The sequence below is a fragment of the Cricetulus griseus genome, assembly GCF_003668045.3.
Source record: "Cricetulus griseus strain 17A/GY chromosome 1 unlocalized genomic scaffold, alternate assembly CriGri-PICRH-1.0 chr1_0, whole genome shotgun sequence".
Lineage (NCBI taxonomy): Eukaryota > Metazoa > Chordata > Mammalia > Rodentia > Cricetidae > Cricetulus > Cricetulus griseus.
The window spans coordinates 234,034,703-234,054,876 of NW_023276806.1; the positions used below are offsets into that span (position 1 = coordinate 234,034,703).

Genomic DNA, 20,174 nt, shown 5'->3' on the forward strand with positions numbered 1-20,174 from the left:
CCAAGGCTCTTTTTTGGGAGGTGCAATTCTCTCTATCCCCAGGGGAGGGCAATAGCACTAATTGTGCGATCCTATCTCCCTGCTTTATGGAGAACATGCCCCGAGGGCTGGAGCAGAGGACCTGGAATTCTTTCTTATGATATGGATCTATGATTCCAGGATACACAACGAGTCCTTGTAAGGTCAAGGAACCACGGCCCAAAATGAGCCCAATGGTAGCAGGGGGTAAAGGCCCCGGAGACTGGATTGGGACCGGCTGAACATTCATTTGGGGCATTAATAAGAAGTCGGAGGCGGCACACAGGTCCACTCCGGAGTGTCCTCGGGAGTCCCTTCCTTCTCTGAGTTGCTTTTCTGGAATTGGTTCCCATATTTCTGAGGGCCCTGGGACCATGGGCCCCGCGGCCCGTTTTTTGGTTGGGACGCTTTAGGTTCCTCCCTAGGGGGTAAAAGCCTACCTTTTATGTCCCGCACAGATTTGTATTCGCTGGCCCTATGATAACCTTTTCCACAGCGCCTGCACAGCTCCATTTCCCTAGTCTTTTTAGGGGCTCTACAGTCCTTTTTAAGGTGCCCTGTTTTTCCACAGTTAAAGCAGGCAGACATAATTCGGCGCCTTTGGGTTTGTAAGATGGCTGCGGCCAAGCCTGTATTAGTAAGTGGCCCTCCGAGTTCTCTGTAGATCTTTAACCAGTCCTGTAAACCTTTACTTTTTCGGGGGGCTATGGCTGCTCGGCATTCTTGAGTTGCTTGTTCAAAGACTAATTGTTCAATCAGAGGCATGGCTTGTTCTGCATCACCGAATATCCGGCTAGCGGCCTCTGTCATTCTGGCCACAAAGTCTGAGAATGGCTCCTGGGGCCCCTGGACTATCTTTGTAAGATGTCCACCTGATTTATCCCTTTTTGTCAATGCCTTCCATGCTTTAATGGCGGCAGCTGATATCTGGGCATATACGCCCCAAATGTAATTAGTTTGATTGAGGGCATGTGGCCCCTGTCCTGTCAGCATTTCAAAGGTCCATTGTCTCTGATTTTCATTTTCTGCTGTGACATTGGCCTTTGCCTGTGCCTGGGCTGCATCATACCAAAGAGCCTTCCACTCCATATATTGTCCCATATTGGGGAGCACTGCCTTTACTGTTGTCTCCCAATCAGTGGGTGTCATAGCATAGTTTGCTAGTCTTTCTACTTGTATTGTTGTAAAATTGGCATTGACCCCATACTTCCGGACTGATTCAGCCAATTCTTTAATCTGATTATAGTCTACGGGAGTATGTACTCTCGCCCCCTCATTTTCAAAGACTGGAAAAGCCATCTGCAATTTCCTTCGCTCCTCTAATGGTAAAAAGGAGTCGGTACCAAATAATGGGGGTGCTGATGGAGGTACACCCGCTGGATTAACAGGCGATGGCCTCATATTTGCTTTCACTTTTCTATCAGGGTGGTATCTGTCTTGCTCTAGCTCTGTTTTTTTGCTAGAGTCTAAAATCTCAGAGTCTGAGCTGCTCAGCTCCAAGGCCTCTAGTTTCATTGTAGGGTAGAGGCTAGGTTTTGAGTCTTTATTTCTCTTAAATTTATCGGGGTGTGACCGGTTATTCCCTATTTTCTCTCCCCCTTTTTTTGTATCCTGGGGAGGGCCTTTTTCCTTAGACATGTCCTTCCTTTTTTGAGCTCCTAATCTCTCATCTCGTTTGGTTTCTGATATATTATCCTGTACCTCTTTAAGCGTTTTTTGACTCTCTGCTATCATGGGACGGCAAGCCTCAATCTCTAGACAGTTTTTAATTAGGTCTCTCTGTTTTGAAGAGCCCATTATGCTGGAGGCTACCTGGGGTAAGCTTGGTCTCGAACTGGAACATCAGCCACGGTGGGCATAATATAAGACCAATGTGAACAAAAGAAGAATAAAGACTAGAATTAAGGCTTTTACTGATCCATCCCATAGTGGTGACAAATTAAAAGCAAAGTCAAAAAAGAAGGTGTCAGAATAAAGCATACCTCTCTGAACTTACCACCCTGTAGTTCTGAATCCGCCCCGTTAGAGGGGTCTCCGCAGTGCCGGCGATGTTAACAAGTTCCCGGGTTTCGGCACCAGATGTCCCGCGCAATAGTCTCGCCAGCAAGAACCACACAGGACATTCGGATCCTTCTGCAGGAAAGCTTTAATGCGTCTTGAGAGGAGAGCATAAGCTTACCAGAGCGGAGACCCCGAGCCAAGAATCCCGTCCCCTAATAAAGGCTGGCAGCCGCCGCCTGGGACGTGTCACCCTATGATTGGCTTCAGCTCATCAGGCCATATGACGCCATGGAATAGGCAGAGATCAAGGAAATGGAAAATTACCCAGCGCCTGCGCAATAATTTACATTCAGTGCCTTCAGGCGCCATCATTGTAATGGAGAATGCAGGGACGGCTCCCTACAGGTGTCAACCATTTTTTACTAGCATCACTCTGTTTCATGTGTTGTATTTTATCTCTCAAGATTCCAAGTCTCTGGGGGCAGAAAGATAGTTTGTAACTGTCTGTTCCTTCCTTGTGCACATGTGTATCTCCAGCACCCTGGGCATGCAGTCCATGGCAGAAGTGGACTGACTCAGAACCCCATGCTTATCATTTGTCTTCCCTCTTTAGGGCTGGGAGTGCCCCAGGATGGATCTGAGGATGAGGATGAGGAATGGCCCACCCTGGAAAAGGCAGCCAAAATGACCGGAGTGGACCACCAAGGAGGTGGTTGTGGACCCTGAAGATGAACGGGCCATTGGAATGTTTATGAATAAGAACCCTCCTATGAGGTAGGACTTAAGAGTTGGGACAGTAGATCCTGGTAGAAAGTTCCCACAAGCTAGTTCCTGGCCAGCCTTTGGTCTGAGCATTGCCAGCTACAGAATACCATCTGGGCCAAACCTTCTAAGTGGGCCCGACCCAGACTCCAGATAGCTCCTCTTTTGTCCCTCTGATGGAGAACTTCCTGGATTACCCAGTTTGTTCTTGGCATGTTACTCTCTGACTTTAGGCTCCCTTTAATCCAGGGCTTTCGGTCTCAGCCCTGGCATTTGGGCTGGGTGGAAGCTAGCACCTAAGGATCTTCTGCAGCTGTATCCCCTCTAGATACCAGTAGTGATAATGAAAAATTATCCCAGGCATTGCCAAATATCACCCCAGGAGTAAAACTGCCTCCAGAGAGAACCACAAATTCATCCCCATTTAGTTTAATTGCTGCTTCTAAAACATGCAGGTATTTAGGCTGCCTGTGATCAAATTCTTGGGCAGATGTATCTGGCCTGGTGGGGGGTGGGGAAATAAGTTTAGGGCAAAGGGCCCTCATTCAGTTTATTCTGATTCTGAATAATGAACGTGTGGCCGTTCTCAGTTCTTCAGAGTGTGGTACAGTCCGTCTCTTATCACGAATGTGAAGTGATGAGGGGACTATGGCTTGAGTGTGTAGAATGTTGAGAAGAGCCCTCCCAGATGGATTCTGACAGCTCTACTAGAGTTCACAAAGTGTGAATCTGGTTCATGTTCCTATCCCCAGAGGGCTCCCGGGCCCACCTCATATCTGCTCTTTCATGATTCTGACAAACTTAGCAGATTGGGTTTCTTCGATTCGCTGTAAGTGACAAGAGAGTAGAAAGGGGGCTCTGAGTTTCTGGGCTCTTGGTGCTGGCATCTTCAGAACCAGGGCAAGGTCTTTGGGAACACAGCCATCAGAACATGTTAACTATGGCCCATGGGAGGGACTGTGAAACACTGTCAGACGGTATAACCTGGGGCACATGAAAGAGACTGTGAAGCACCCAAACTAGAGGTTGAAATTTCACCCTGTCCCCAATAATGCCTTAAAACCTTATTTGGATTGTTTACCTCTGAGTTTTAGGCCTCTGTCTGTGTCTGGGAATAAAAGCACCGCCCATCAGACGCAGCGGTGGCACACCCTTAATCCCAGCACTCTGAAGGCAGAGGCAGCTGCATCTCTTGAGTTCAAGGCCAGCCTGGTCTACAGAGCTAGTTCCAGGACAACCAGGGCTACCCAGAGAAACCCTGTCTTGAAAAAAAAAAAAAAGCAGGCAGCCTTCTGCCAACATTGTTCTGCAGATAGGACACAGATCTGGAAGTCTGAACAATGTTGCCTGGAGGCTAGAACCCAGGGCCTCATCTGAGCTAATCACCTCCAACTGAGGGGCAACTTTAAGTATGTGTCAATGACCTTAAAGATGCCATTAGCAGACTATAACCTGCTATGATGGTAATATGTTAAATTTTTCTTTCTTTGTTTTACTTCATGAATATGGGTATTTTTCCTGTATGTATGTATGTCATGTGCATTCTTAGTGCCCATGAAAGTCCAAAGAATATGAGAACAGGAGTCACATCCACTGTGCAGATAATGGCAACTGAACCCAGGTCCTCTGCAAGAGCAGTAAGTACTCTTAACCACTGAGCTGTCTCTCTAGCCTCAGGCTATTGTAATTTTGAATCCTCATTTGATGGCTTCTGTTTAAAGAGGCTGAAAAGGGTGAGGCAGCAAAATGGCCAGGCAGGTGAAGTGCTTCCTGCACAAGCCTGATGACCTGAGTTCAATCCCCAGAGCTCACTTCAAGGTGGAAGGAAAACTCAGCTCCATAGAGTGGTCTTCTGACTTCCACATGAGCACACAGCAATAATAATCAAGTTTAAGGGGATGGAGAGATGGCTTAGTAGTTAAGAGCACTGTCTGCTCTTCCAGAGGTCCTGAGTTCAATTCCTAGCAACCACATGGTCGCTCACAACCATCTGTAATGAGATCTGGTGCCCTCTTCTGGCCTTTGGACATACGTGCAGGCAGAATACTATACATAATAAATTTAAAAGAAAAAAATCAAGTTTGAGGAGCTTATAGCAGCAATTATGCTAAAACTGGAACAATATCACAGACTAGAGTGACCCCTGTGCAAGGGTGACATGCTAGTTTGTGCAGCATTCCTGATTTGTTTGGGGACTGTTTTGTGGCTCCTTTTTTCCTCTGAGACAGTGTCTCACTACGTAGTCCTGGCTGACCTGGAATTCCTTATGACGACCACCACACTGGCCTTAACCTCACAGAGATCTGCCCAAGTGTTGACCTTAAAGGCTCGTGCCACTATGGCTGTCTGTCTGTCTGTCTGTCTGTCTGTCTGTCCGTCCTTCCTTCCTTTCATGAATAGGGTGAGGGGACTTTAGAGCTTCCTGGAGAGTGACCCTAGTTCTTCACCCTTGTCCCCTCTGTCTCCATAGGCGCACTCTGGCTGACATCATCATGGAGAATCTGACCAAGAAGCAGACAGAGGTGGAGACGGTCATGTCAGAGGTGTCGGGCTTCCCTATGCCTCAGTTGGACCCCCGGGTCCTGGAGGTCTACAGAGGAGTCCGAGAGGTAAGGACTGTGAGGGCATGTGTGGTGGGGTATCCTAACAGGAAGCCTCTCACACATGGCACCCGACGAGTAAGCCATGGTGGCCAGGACAGAAAAGGACTGAGGCAGAACCAGTGGGCTCAGGGTCTAGTCACTAAATTCTGGTCACCTGAGAAATGAGCCTTTTTGGGTTGCTCTGAAGATAAGTGAGGCCGCGAATGAAAATGCAGGGATGGGGCCAGGACCTCACCGTAGGTGCTGATGGCTCTGCCTCCTTCATCTCCAGGTGTTATCCAAGTACCAAAGTGGGAAACTGCCCACGGCTTTTAAGATCATCCCTGCACTGTCCAACTGGGAACAAATCCTCTATGTCACTGAGCCTGAGGCCTGGACTGCAGCTGCTATGTATCAAGCCACCAGGTAGTGTAGATGGGCCAGGGTGGCTGACTTGTGGTTTAGGGTGTGGTGGGTAGACTCTTCCTCCCTCAGCCATGTCATTGGCCAGCCCATGGCTCTCTCCCTTGGACTTGTTCCTACTACTCCCTTAACTTCTCCACCTGCGTTTTCAGGACAAAGTCCTGTGGTAGACTTCTATGGGAAGGGCCTACATAGCTTCCAGGATACAGCCCTGGTGTGAGAGAGTAGCTCGAGAATTCTGAGAATTCTCCGGTGACCTCAGGTCCCTCATGGTGGAGAAAGGAGAGTAGCCAGCCAAAAACTGGACTGGGAAAGAAGCTTGAGGTGCCTCGCTTAAATAATGCACAGAGGCCATGGGTCTAAGCAACAGCACTGTCTGAAACACACTAGGGGCCAGGCAATGGTAGGGCACACTTTTAATCCCAGTACTCAGGAGGCAGAGGCAGGTGGATCTCTGTGAGTTCTAGGCCAGCCTGTTCTGCACAGTGAGTTCCAGTAGAGTCAGGACTACACACAGAGAAACCCTGTCTCGAAAAACCAACAAAAGAAAAATGCTAGGTCTGGAGAGGTGGCTCGGTGGTTAAGAGCACTTCTTCTTCTAGAAGACCTGGGTTCAATTCCCAGCACCCACGTGGAGGCTTTCAACCATCTCTAGCTCCAGGAAATCCGATGGGTACTAGGCACATATATGGTGCACAGACATACTTGCAGGCAAAGTAGCTCCTCTTTAAGCTGACCTGGGTGTGGTGTGCATACTTTTATTCTTTTGCTTAAATTAGAAATGAAGAAAAGGCACAAGATGAGACAGGAGACTAAGACGTATTAACCAGTTTATTATAGGCTTGGCAGAGTAGAGACTAAGAAAGAAGAGGAACAGGGCTAAAGGCTGACCATCATGGCCGTTTGCCATAGAGAGGCAGAGAGAGCATAAGAGAAGAGAAGAGAGCGTAAGTGGGCAGGGGTCTGTCTTTTAAAGGGGTCCTCTATACCACCTGCATGCAGACTTAATTCCCATGGAACCCTGGGTTGACCAGGGTACCTCCTGAGTGGATTCCGCCAGGTGGCAGAGGCAGGCCAGCATAATGCCTGAACCTTTCACATACCACTTCACATACCCCTCTCTGATGTGATGTCCCCATATCTTACTCTAAAACCTCTCTCATGCATGGTGATACTTAAAAGGCCAGGGCCAGACTCTCTTGTGACTTGCAAACTCCCACCTTGCTAGGATTTTTGCCTCAAACCTAAAAGAACGGATGGCTCAGCGCTTTAACCACCTTGTCCTGCTTCCCCGAGTACGAGATGATATCAGGCAATACAGACGACTCAACGGTCACCTCTACAGGGCACTCAAGAAAGCCCTGTTCAAACCTGGAGCCTGGTTTAAAGGTAAAAACCCAGAAATAGGAGAGAAAGGAAGGGTCAGTACTCTGCTTGGCAACTGGCTATCTCCACTGTTGGTCCTTAGATGATGGGCTTGCTGGGTACTAAAAGTCCCTGTATATGACTCTGCCTAGGAATCCCGATCCCATTGTGCGAGTCTGGCACATGTACCCTCCGAGAAGCCATCATCGTGGGCAGCATCATCACTAAGTGCTCCATCCCTGTGTTGCACTCCAGGTAGTGTTGGTGAGGTCGGTGGAGAGTCATGTAGTAGAGAGGCCAGAACTTTGGCAGGAGGGCAAGAAGGGAGAATGAGCTATGATTACCTAGAGTCTGTGGCTATTTAAGCCAGCGGGTATATGATTGCTCCAGTAGAATAGAAGCCTTCGAGGGCAGGATCCAAAGACCTGGCACATAGTAGGTGTTCAGTAAATAGTTGTTGACGGCATGAATTTAGTGAATGACGGCATGAATGAATGGATACCTAGGAAAAAGGTGTGATAAATGGTGGAGTGCTGAGACATTTAGACACACTCTCTATAGTTGAATGCAGGGATTGTTTGCTATCCTGGTCAGAGGCAGAAGTGTGAGATGGATGTAGACAGGCAGTAAAGAGAATGAATCCCAGGAGTGTAATAATGAGGAGATGAGGTGACACCTTGGGAATGCTCTAGGTTAGGGTCAGTCTGGGGAGACACTTTGTCCAGCGTCTCTCCACAAGTCCTTAACTCCACCTTCCCTCCTAGTGCGGCCATGCTGAAGATAGCTGAGATGGAATACAGTGGTGCTAACAGCATTTTCCTGCGCCTGCTGTTAGACAAGAAGTATGCGTTGCCATACCGGGTGCTAGACGCCCTGGTCTACCATTTTCTGGGCTTCCGGACAGAGAAGCGCCAGCTGCCTGTGCTCTGGCACCAGTGCCTCCTGACTTTGGCACAAGGCTACAAGGCCGACTTGGCTACGGACCAGAAGGAGGCCCTCCTGGAACTGCTTTGACTGCAGCCCCACCCACAGTTGTCTCCGGAAGTCAGACGTGAGCTCCAGAGTGCAGTCCCCAGAGACGTGGAAGATGTTCCTGTCACCATGGAATGACAGCAGTCAACTGTCTTGGTCCAGGGAAGATAGGAGGACACCAAGAACCCAGTTGGTGACCAACGATCTAGTTAAAGACCTAGGTCAAGGCACTGAAGGCTTACGACGGCATCTGTGGCTCCAGTCCTGGGCAGGGGGATTATTCTGGTTGGCTTTCTCTGCCATTCTAGGCTTTGGTCCCTGTTCACTTCTGAAAGCTAACTGGAGTTACCTGATGTCAGCACTCCCACAACCCAGCTGGTTCATGGTATGAGGGCTGCTCTCTCCAGTTACTGTGTCAGTTCACTGGGGTCAGTTATTTATTGAAGCTCTGTGTTTTGGTCCAGTCCCTGGAGGTTCCTGCCTCCCCTGTAGCTAGAGGTGAGAGTCATTCATGGTTCTTTCTGTTCCCAGTTCAGAGGAGTGGGTTCTTAGTGTCCATAGAACTCTCACCTACCCTGTTCTTCACAATGGTCTATCTAGACTCCCCTTCCTCTCCACAAAGAGGAACACACACACACACACACACACACACACACACACACACACACACACACACACACACACACACACACTCCCTACCAATGACATGTTCATGGGCTATTTTGCCAGATCACCAGCTTCTGCTGGTGTTCTCCTGGAAAGGTTGTAGTCGCCATATTGCTCTCAGTGGAGACTGCGACAGGAGCAGGCCCTCCCTCTGGGAGGAGAACAGCAAACTCAGAAGTCCAGTAGGTTTCTTCCTTGTTTTCTGAACAAGAGCTTTAGACTGGTTAACAAACCAGGGTCAAGTGCCTATTTGTATAGCTGATGAACAAAGAGCAATCTTTTTCTAATGGCTTAAAATGTGTATGAAATTTTAGTTGCAGCCAGGCATGGATCTCTAAGTTTGAGACCAACCAGGACTAAGTATACAGACTATACAGGACTAACTAACCCTATCTTGGGGTAGGGGGGCACATCCATGTCCCAGCCATTTGCATCACAGCTGACAACTCCCAAGTCATTCTGCTACACTTTTGCTTTTGAAAAAGTATGCCTGTCACAATCCAGTTTATGTATCTGCAAACAGTTTCAATCTGTTGAGGCATTCGCATTTGCTTACACTTTTAGTTCATCTTGGAAACAGGAGGTAAATGACAGAGAAAAGTACACCTCGCTCAGCCAAGCCAAATGACTCACCGTATTGCCACGTCTCTACCAGTTTACCTCTCTGCAGTACTGCAGATGGGAACAGAGAAAGCATTTCCAGACACATTCCTGCCCCACCCATCGCTTGTTTTTTAATGTATATGAGCATTGTGCCTGCATGGCATCAGATCCTGAGACTAGAGTTACTGATGGTTGTGGTCAAATCCTAGCTCTCAAGAGTAGCCCATACTCTCAGCTACTGGGCCACTAGTGCGGTCCCCGTTGGGTTTTGAAGCAAGATTTTGCCAGGTAGCACAGGCTAGACTAGAACAACTTCCTCTGCCCTGTGAATGCCACCAAAGATTACAGGAATAGGCCACCATGCCAGAGTACAGCAAAATTCTTGTTTTATATAAAACTGTCCAGTTTTCCCATGAGCCCTCTGGGGCATGGTGATCACTCCTTAAACCATAACTTGTAGAAGTGCACAGGTAAAGTGGGCCACATTGCCTTTAAGAAGAAATGTTCCCTACCTGAGACAGCTGACTTGTGCCTCCCTACTTCTACACACAGCCCCAGGGACTGCAAGAGCCAAAGCAAGTTTTATTCTGGAATCTTTATTAAGGCAGCATGATAGAAATGGGCCACCAGCCCAAACCTTGTGGCCTAAGGAAAGACCTGTGTCAATAGGGCTTGGACCTCTCCAGTTAGGCTCTGTCCTCCACAGCATCCATCCTTACTCAAACCCTCTGCTGGAAGACGAGGTACAGGGCCTCAGGAGAGGAAGGCATGGCCCCATCCCAGGCTATAGCAGCTCCTGGACCACAAAGCGGTAGCAGAGGGGAGGGAAACAGCAACCACCAGGGTTACCACCGCTTGTGGGGTACAGGCCTCACTGTACCCTCTTACAGTTGTATTTAAAGCAATAAATTAAAATGATCATCAGCACCCCTCAAAGAGCCCTCAATCACAGAAGCTGAGCAGGAAGCAAAGCAAGAATTGGTAGGTTCTTGCCCCTCTGACCAAGGCCTAGGCTGTTCTCTCTAAGAGCAGCTGGGAGCATGGATTACACAGCAGCCATCCATTTGGTTCCTCATGCATGGTCATCAGGATGCTTGAAGGACCCGAATCCAAATGCACTGACCCTAGGTGGGGCAACACCTTTTGAAGGTGCTGGGACATTTTGGCAATTGAGAGAATTAGAGCCCCAGAGAGGGGGGACTCACAAGGACTATCTGTTCATATTCCAAATCCTAGGCTGGGAAAACTTACTCCCAGCAAAGTTCAGAATATCTTCAGAGTGGAGCAGTTTACCCGATGGTGGTCAGAGAAAACAGAAATGAGCAGAGGAAGAGCCCTGGGCAGGATACTGCAAGTGCATACCTTCAGGACCCTGCTCCTCTGGACAGGCCCCTCCTTTTGTTAACCACCTCCCAAATGTAACGTACAGTTAAATAGATCATGAAGGCTGACCTAATGACTACATAATCTCTGGAGACTTCATCACAAGCAACATGAGTGACCATTCTGACTTGAATGGCAACCTTTGGTGATTCATTTTAACATAGACCAGTCAGTCATGTGAATAATGGAGCAAACACTACACCTCCCTGTGTCTGCAATTTTGGAATTCTAATATCTCACTGAATGAGCGCCATCAGGTGATTAAATCCTGAATTGCTCTATTTCATGTCATAGAGAGCTCTCTAGCAGTTTGAATGGCCAAGTCTTAATTTAAGCCATTTCCTCCAATACATTGTAGCAGTATTCAATGCAGCCATTTTGAAAAACCTTTGTATTATGTGTGTTTCCCTGCATGCTTATCTGTGTGCTATGCGTGTAGTATCCACCAAGGCTAGGACATTATATCCACTGGAACAGTATTAACAGTTTTGAGCCATAACAGGGGAATGAACCCGACACCAGGGATTTTCTAGACCAAATGTTCCAACCCAATGAATGAGCTCTATCTGCTGACCTCATGACCACTCTTAATGCCTTTAGCTTTAATGATGTACTTAGAGACTATCCCAACTCTCCTCTCTGACCAAAGTCAGGTCCCTGAGTGTGGAGGAGTCAAGGCTAGTGGGATCTGGAATATGTAAAATGTTACATGCCCTGGTAAAGAGAGATTTCCTAGCATCTCATGAGGCATCTTAAGGAATTCTATGAATGGACACTGAATTTGAAGTGGACATCTTTGACGAGTGTTTATCTAACCCCGGCTTTGTCATTCTTAGTCTGTCTCACTGTGGAATGAGTCAGCACTCTGTCAGCACATTCACCTTAATTTGGAGGTCTCAGCCTGAGAATCAGACAGAAAAGGGAAGATTGCTATGCATTAAAAATGTTCATTTGACTTTGGAAGATGTAGGTAGAGATAAGACAGCAGGGCAGCCTGACTAACAGCACCGACAGCCTCTGCCTCAGTAGATTGAAGGAATAGCAAGGTTCTTCACACTTCCCATCTGGAGCCTATGTCTCAACCCGTCTCCCAGGAAGTCTATGCACCTCCTCTTCTCTTGGAGACTTCCTACAGGCAAGCTTAATGACGCCTACAGGAACCCAAACACGGAGGTCAGTTACCATACCGAGATCCTGGTTCCTAAGCACTATTCCCAAGTAGCAGTCCTGTAACGTGTGCTCTGTCATAATAGGAGTATGTTTTTACCTGCCAGTCACAGTCCCTGGGGCAGCAAATAGCTAGTGGCATGTAAGAACTTTGGAGCCAGGAAATGGTGGGCAGCATTTACTAAGTCATTAAAAATATCTCCAACTGAACACAACTTCCTACCTCAGTGAGCAAGGCTCCCAGTGTGAGATCTGTAAAGAAACCTAAGATTCTTAGGCTGTCCCCTCAGATCGTTAGCTTTGAAGATGAAGACCTATGACCAGTGGTTACATCTGGAATGTGGCCCCATCATGACCATGTATCTGCACTGCCAATTTGTGACTCCTGGGGGTTCAGTGAAGATCTTGGCTGGAGCCCTGCCAAAGTGTCTGAGATTCCTCTTCATAAAGGGGAACTAACCTCCCCCCCCCAATATTCAGAGTCCCGAGCCACTCTCCACAGGCAGTAGGCAAACCAACCAGGAAGAAGCCCATTTGGGGAAACTAGGGGTCCTGGCTGTTGGTAGAGATGCTGGGAGATGTTTGGCCCCAGCCCATGGGGTCTCCCTGAGTTGCTTGGCAAACAATACTCACAGGTTCATCTGGTTTTCTAGGCATGGCTTACAGCCCTGGCCTTACCCCACTGGCATCAAAAACACGACCTCTTACACCTGGGGTTTTTCACTGGGAGGTAAGTCTCTATATAAGGCTGCTCCCTCCCTGCAAAAGAGGCATACACACATTCTCCTAGCACAAACAACTGGACATCTGACATCTTAACTAAATCTCCAGGTTTTTGCCTGATACTTAGTCGTGGTGCCATCACCACGAGGGGAGTTTCCATTAGACCTAGTTGTGGCTCGGGAGACACTTGGCTACTTCATCTTCCCTGGGCTCTTTCTAACATAATCTAGTCAGATGAGCTTTCTTAGCAATGATGTGCCTAGCCTTTACCCCCGCCCCAGCTGCACTATGTTCAATTAAGGCCAGATGAGCCTCATTTCCCAAGAAAATAAAACCCAAGAAATACCGTTATATCCACTTCAAGTAGGAAGACTTCCCATGCACAAATGTTTTTGTAATAGGCGCACAGAATTGAAATTAATCCTACAATTTGAACCAAAGTAGAGAGACAGGAGGGCGAAAGACCCTCCTGCTTGAAGACACTATGGAAACAGGAGATGTTACTAAGTCCTACACACCAGCCTTAACGTTCTGGTCTGGAGACAGAAACAGGAGGGCAGTAGTTGAGCTCCAGCCTGTTAGCCTTTCTGTGGACACAGGATGCTGTAATGTGAGCTCTTCCCGCCAGCCTGGTCACATAGCCACATCAACCACAAATGACCACACAAAACATTAGGATTCTGTTGGCCATTGGCTACAGCTTCTTATTTGGCTAGCTTTGTCTAAATTAACCCTATTCTAGTAGTCTAAGTATTTCCATGTTGTCTTACTGAAGCGTGGTCCGGGGACCTATTACTTTTCTGGTGTCCTCCACGGACTGCCCAGCATGCTGGCAGAGAAGAGAGGGATTTCCTGTTTGTCCCTGCTTGTATTCTGGTTCTCTCCAGCTACATCACTTCCTTCCTAGCCAATCAGCCAGTCAGTGTTTATTCATTAACGTAAGAGATACAAATACACAGAAGGACTTTCCCCATCAGGATGCAGTTAGGGAGACATGGGACAGTTCTGTCTATCCTTTGGCACCTTGCCCTTCATACATGTCCATCTCCTGTGACTCTGAACCCTTAGCCCTCAAACACTATTGGGAGATGTTGGACCCCAGGCCCCACAGGATCTGCTTGAATTGCTTTTATTGGTAATTAGATAAACACATCTAGCATCCAACTCAGGCACAAAAGTCACAATGTAGCTGCTTGCCCCTGGCTTTGCTGCCACCAGAGCAGCCTCAGAGTAAGTCTGGGATTTTCCTCTTGCAGCCTCTCTACAACAGCCTCTAGGTGCTGCCCAACTCCACAGGCTTCAAACTCCTGATGTGCTTGGGTTCAAAACAGTTAGCCACCCACAACCTTCAGGTAGTGCCTACCACAACATTGCTTCTATAAGCACATTCCTCTCTATACATAATTCACACAGTGGCCAGATTCAAGAACTTGGGAAAATAAGTCATCCACTAAGGTTAGACAAGGCCCCAAAGGAATCTTTCAGTGACTTTTTGCAAAGATTGATGAAAGCTGTACAAAAATATGGGTAGGGAATCAGATCTAAAAGCTAGACATGTACTGGTTCAATCTCTAGCTTTTGAAAATGCCAATGTAAATGGGAAAAGGTGCATGAGTCCTTAAAGATCAAATCCGCACCAATGGAAGAATGGATCCTGTACACACCCAATGTTGAGTGCTTTGACTATAACACTAAGGTTGGGTAAGGGAAGTGATCTCCTGTCATGGCCTGACTTGTCTCAGCTTTAGCCCACGACAGCCATGAGGTCCAGCCTGAGTGGGGGGTGTGGACCTGGAAGCTCCCAGCAACCCAACGGCGATAAAGATCAAATACAGGCATCTTGTCATCTTCAGAGAGCTCTCAGTTCCATGTTGTTGAACTAGAGTCATTTCTTTATTAGCCAACTTTTCTGGTGTCTCTTAACCGTCCTGCTAATACCACGAGGCAACCATTTCTCTCTTTGTTCCCTAGCTGCTCTCTCTTGCTCTGGCTGCTGGCCCCTTAACTCCTAAACTTCTGTCCTCACAAGTTACTCAAACCTCTGATCTCCCTGCCCAGGTGCAGGCCTATTCAGATGCTTAGGTGCATAGATATGCAAATAAGGAGGCATATTACCCTGAGGCCATGGTAAACAAGAGTAGCCCTGCTGACATTAACAATACAATAGTGGGCTGGAGCTTCCTGGAGTCACTGGCAGCCAGAGCCTTGGACCCAGAATATTCCATAACAGAGATATTCGGTCCCCCCCAATCTCCAAAAGGTATGAAAAGACATCGAAATACCAAATGTTTTAGTTGTGGTAGAATAGGGCTATCTTAGAAATTGTAGCCAAGGCATCCCTAGAAATAATGCTTCTTGAGGAACACCATGGTCATCTCACATTCCTCACGGAGGAGGTGACCAAGGACTACCAGGAGATTCCAGGAGTCTCTGAAGAAGCTGAGGAAGGAGCAGCAGGAAGCCGAGCGGCTAAAAGCTCTTATCCAAGAGGAGAGGGAATCCTGGAAGAATCAGGTGGAGCCTGAGAGACGCCGGATCCGGATCGAGTTTAAGCAGCAGCGGAGCAACCTGGACCAGGAGGAGCAGAGGGAACTGAGGAACCTGGAAGTAGAAGAGAAGGGGCTGAGGCATCATAGAGAAGGCGGGGATGACCTGATCCATCAGAGCCAGTCACTGAAAGGTCTCATCTCAGATCTGGAGCACCGGTGCCAGGGGTCCACAGTGGAGCTGCTGCAGCATGTGAGTTATGTCACAAAAAGGAGTCAGTTTTGGACCTTGAGGAACCCTCAAGCTCTCCCCACCAAGCTGAAAAGTTTGTTTCGAGCCCCGCATCTGAAAAAGATGCTTCTAGTCTTTTGAGAGTTGACAAACGTCCAAAGGTACTGGGTGGACGTGAGTCTGAATCCACAGACGTCTAATTTAAATCTTGTACTGTCTAAAAAGCAGAGACAGGTAAGATTTGTGGGTGCCAAGCTGTCCAAGCCTTCCTGTCTGGAGGAACATTATGACTGTAGTGTCCTGGGCTCTCAGCACTTCTCAGGAAACTGCTACTGGGAGGTGGATGTTGAAAGGTTCAGGCATTATGCTGGCCTGCCCCTGTTACCTGGTGGAATCCACTCAGGCAATACCCTGGTCAGCCCAAGGTTCCATGGGAAAGAAGTCTGCACGCAGGTAGAGGACCCCTTTAAAAGATAGGCCCCTGCCCTCTCTCTCTCTCTCTCCCCCTGTTCCTGCTCTGTGTCCCCTCTCTCTGTTTCCCCCTCTGTCTCTCTATGGCGACCGGCCATGGCGGTCAGCCATTTACCCCTGTTCCTCTTCTTAGTCTCCCCATTCTACCGGGCCTTATAATAAACTTATAGTCAATATGTCTGTCTCAATATTTCTCTTTTCTTCTTTTTAAACAAAAGAATAACAGATGTGACCAAGAAGACTGCGTGGATCCTGGGTGTATGCAGTAACCCGGTGGAACCCATGTTCTCTTTCAGCCAGTATCTGGGCAAGAAGAATGCCTACTCCAGGTATCAGCCCCAGAGCGGATACTGGGTGATTGGGTTGCAGCATAAGCATGAGTACAGAGCCTATGAGGACTCCTCCACCTCCTTGCTCGTCTCTATGACAGTGCCACCTCACCACTTAGGGGTTTTCTTAGACTATGAGGCTGGCACTGTCTCCTTTTATAATGTCACAAACCATGGCTTTCTCATCTACTCCATCTCTAAGTATTACTTTCCTACTGCCCTTTGTCCATATTCCAATCCCTGCAGCTGTGTAGTCCCAATGACTCTTTGTCGCCCAAGCCCTTGAGAAGTCTAGCACCCTGCCACAGAAAATGAGTAGACTCCTTCAAATACGAGTTTCCTCTCTGAGCCTCCATTTTCTATGTTCTTGCAGGATAACCTCCCACTTCTGCTAGTGAGGACTCTTGACAGGTCTTATGGGAAAAATTTTCACGTTTCTCTGTTAAGCATGGTCCTTTTTTGTTTTGTTTTGTTTTTTCCAGACAGGGTTTCTCTGTATAGCCCTAGCTGTGTTGTAATTCACTCTGTAGAGCAGACTGGCCTCCAACTCACAGAGAGCCACCGGTTTCTGCCTTCTGAGTGATGGAATTAAAGGCATGCGCCACCAAGGCCCAGAAAATGTTGTCTGTTGATTTGTTGGGATTTTGTTTTGAAACAGGCTCTACCCCAAGCTGCCCTGGGATTCTGTGTAATTGAGAATGACCCTGACCTAATCGTCCTGCTTCTGCTATGGTTTTGTTTTAGTGGTGTTCAACATATGGTATCCATAAATAGCCCAGGCTGGCCACAGACACTTAGTGCTTCTGCCTCAGCTCCCAAACACTGATTATAGGTCTATCTCACAACATACTGGCTAAGCATAGTATTTAATGACTTTTTAAACTGATGTCTGTGGCCAAATGTAAGAAATTATCTATGAATTAAATAGGAGTTTTTATACTAAATATTGAGTTCAATAGATTTTTCTCTATAATCATTGAGATAATTGTATGTCCCTTTTATTCTGCTCCTGGGCCAGCTACATTGAGTTGTCTCAATTGTTGAGTCCACCACTGATTCGTAAGTAAATCGTTATTACGAGTAACATTCAGTTCTTTTGTTTTTGCTGACTTATAGCTTAGGTTTGCTTTTTGCCTATCTTTACAAACAAAATTGCCTCTAGTTTTCCATTCTTGTAGTATCTGTCAGGTTATACAAAAATGCAATAATGGACAAGGTGAAATAAATCATATATACATATATATGATTTATGTGCCTAATCCAAACTATCCTTTAATAGATAAGAAAACTGAACTGATCGTTGATTAAAACAGTAGTAAAAATTCAGTCACCACTTTAGTTTTAATGGCTTCAAGAAAAGATTGTAGCTTTAATTTTCACAATAAATGCTACCACAACCTTCAACCTTCATCTTTTTTTTTTTGAGGCAGGGTTTCTCTGTGGCTTTGGAGACTGTCCTGGAACTAGCTCTTGTAGATCAGGCTGGTCTCAAACTCAGAGATCTGCCTGCCTCTACCCTGTAGTGCTGGGATCAAAGGCGTGGGCCATCACCACCCAGCTCATCTTAAGAATTTAAGAGTAGTAATGAAAATAGAAAATGTGCTTAAAAGAGAGAAAAGTAAGTAAGGGTGAGGACAATGATCAACCAATACCAATTATTATGTCAGAAGACAAAGAAATATAGTTAGCCACTTCACAATGATGATGTATTCTGGCCATCCTTTAGCCCCTTTTCTTAAGTTTTCTTTGGGCCACCAGTTCAAAAAATTGACACAGACTTATTATGAAAGTTTGGCCTTAGCTTAGGCTGGTTCCTAGCTAGCTCTTATATCATACATTCTTTTACGTGGCTAAGTTACCTTTACTCTGTATTGCCCATCCTGCTTCCTCTCCATCCTGCGGCTACTCTGCCTTTCCCCCTCTCCACGTCCTCTCTATCCACATAAGTCCCACCTAACCTCTTCCTGCTTAGCTATTTGCTGTTCAACTCTTTAGTCTTTATTAAGTCAATCACAGTGACACATCTTCCCACAGTATAAAGGAATGTTCTGAAACACCTCTCCTTTCCGTTGTAGGGCTCAGAATTGAACTCAAGGCTTTTTATGTCAGGCTGGCATTCGAGTACCACACTTGGCAACCCTTCTTTTGTTTGTTTTTTGTTATTGTTCTTTTGACACAGGGTCTTACCAATTTGCCCAGGCTGGCCTTGAACTTGCAATCAAGTCCAGCCTGACTTTAAGCTTGCCCGGCATCCCGAGTAACTAGGTTTACAGGCTGATACTGCCTCTTCATCTCACCCCAGAACATCTACTTAAGCTCAAATTGAAGTTCTGGATGGGTGAGCTGCTATGGAGAGGTGGAGAGGTGCTACAAGCTTTCATATTCACCTGTGAAAAAAAAGTTACAGATATAAGGGTAAAACTTGATGTCTGGGAGACAGCTAACGCTGCAGCCAAGGGCCACTAGTGGCTTTTGAGCACTCTCAGATATACTGCAAGTGTAAACTATACCCTGCATTTCCATAAAAGCGACGTAAAATAATCTCACTAACAGCTGTGTAGCTATGATATTTTGGATGCATCATTTTAAATAAAACTTACTATGTACTTCAAGAAAGAAATAATTCTTCTGGGCATAACCCAAATAGAAGGGCCCAACATTCTGGATTATGTAGAAGATGCAGCAAAGGCCAACACTGGACCAGGGAATGGAGATCAACAGACCAATTAGGCAACTCTCTACTGTTGGGAAACTCTTGGGGGGCTCTTGAAGGCCCCCATGTCAAATAAGGTCTAGTCATTCTCAGTGTATGACAACCCTCCCCAGAACAATTAGGAAATCCAGTGCCTTTTGTAAAAAAAATCATGCTGCTATGAGTGGTAGAATAGCTTTGGAGGATGAACCAAAAATTCATGGGGGAAACAACGTATATTGGTAGACCTCTATAAATGACCAAAGACCCAAACTGAATACTTGAAGATTACTGGACACAGGGGTGGATGCCATCATTACAACACCAGAATGTTGGCATTCAAATCGAAGATTCGCAGTTACAATGTCCCAGACACATCCAGACTGAAGGGAAATGGATTTCACTTTTCTAAGAAAAAGGGCGAAATCTAAGTTGTCTTTCAGGATGAACTCAGGAATTTCTCACTACCTGAGGAAATTAGTCAAATCCAGCAAGGTGATGCTGAAGATCGTAGGGAAAAATAGGAATTTTGAGAAGTGCCCCCATTTCATCTTAAGGAGATTTTTTTGCATTTATGAAGGTAAGTATGGAACACCCAAAATGCACCTCACATGTGCAAAACATCCTCAGAACCCTGCTGGAGATCTGAACAATGTCCTGAGAAATATAGTGTCCCCAAGCAGAGAGTTCAGAAAGATATTTACAATTTTCCAAATGAGAAACCAGACATGTGGAAACACATCTTGATTTAGGTAAGACCAACCTGAACAGATCAGGTTTCCAAGAATTCAGATGTCCCTACAAAATCCAAACCAAAGACCCAGAGGTACATGGAAAATAGTCACTACATTTCTGGAGACTGGAGACTTTTCCAAGAAGGTGAAATATCACTGAAAGCCTAAGAAGTCTTCCATGAATGGACATTACCAAGACTTGAGGCCAAGTATAAAGCATGAACATTGCTGGAAACAGGCTAAAGTGCAGCTAGTTCAGAGGCTTGGACCTCTGCCAAGAGATCTCAGAACTATGCTTCAAAAATAAGCAAAGGAGAGCATCAGGCATTCTTCCACTGCCACACTGAAGACAGGCATGAAAGAGGCAGCAGTTTGAGGTATGGTGAAGAGGACCTACATGGATCAGTCCTTTCAGCCTGAGCCTGAGCTCCGGTGTATATGAAGTTCAGGAGGAGCTCCCCATCCACTCCAGCCGCTGGCAAAGAGAAGTCTGCTGAAAGATGAAGCTCTGGTTATATCTGCTCTGAAGAAAGTACCCATGGAACTCTTCCCAACACTGTTCAAG

General features: G+C 46.7%; 2 pseudogenes; both read left to right on the top strand.

Moving 5' to 3' along the window:
* The first annotated feature begins 1,409 nt into the window (after positions 1 to 1,409).
* On the top strand, positions 1,410 to 8,261 carry LOC118237713 (annotated as a pseudogene).
* A 6,752-nt stretch (positions 8,262 to 15,013) lies between these two features.
* Positions 15,014 to 16,469, top strand: LOC113832530 (annotated as a pseudogene).
* The last annotated feature ends 3,705 nt before the right edge of the window (positions 16,470 to 20,174 follow it).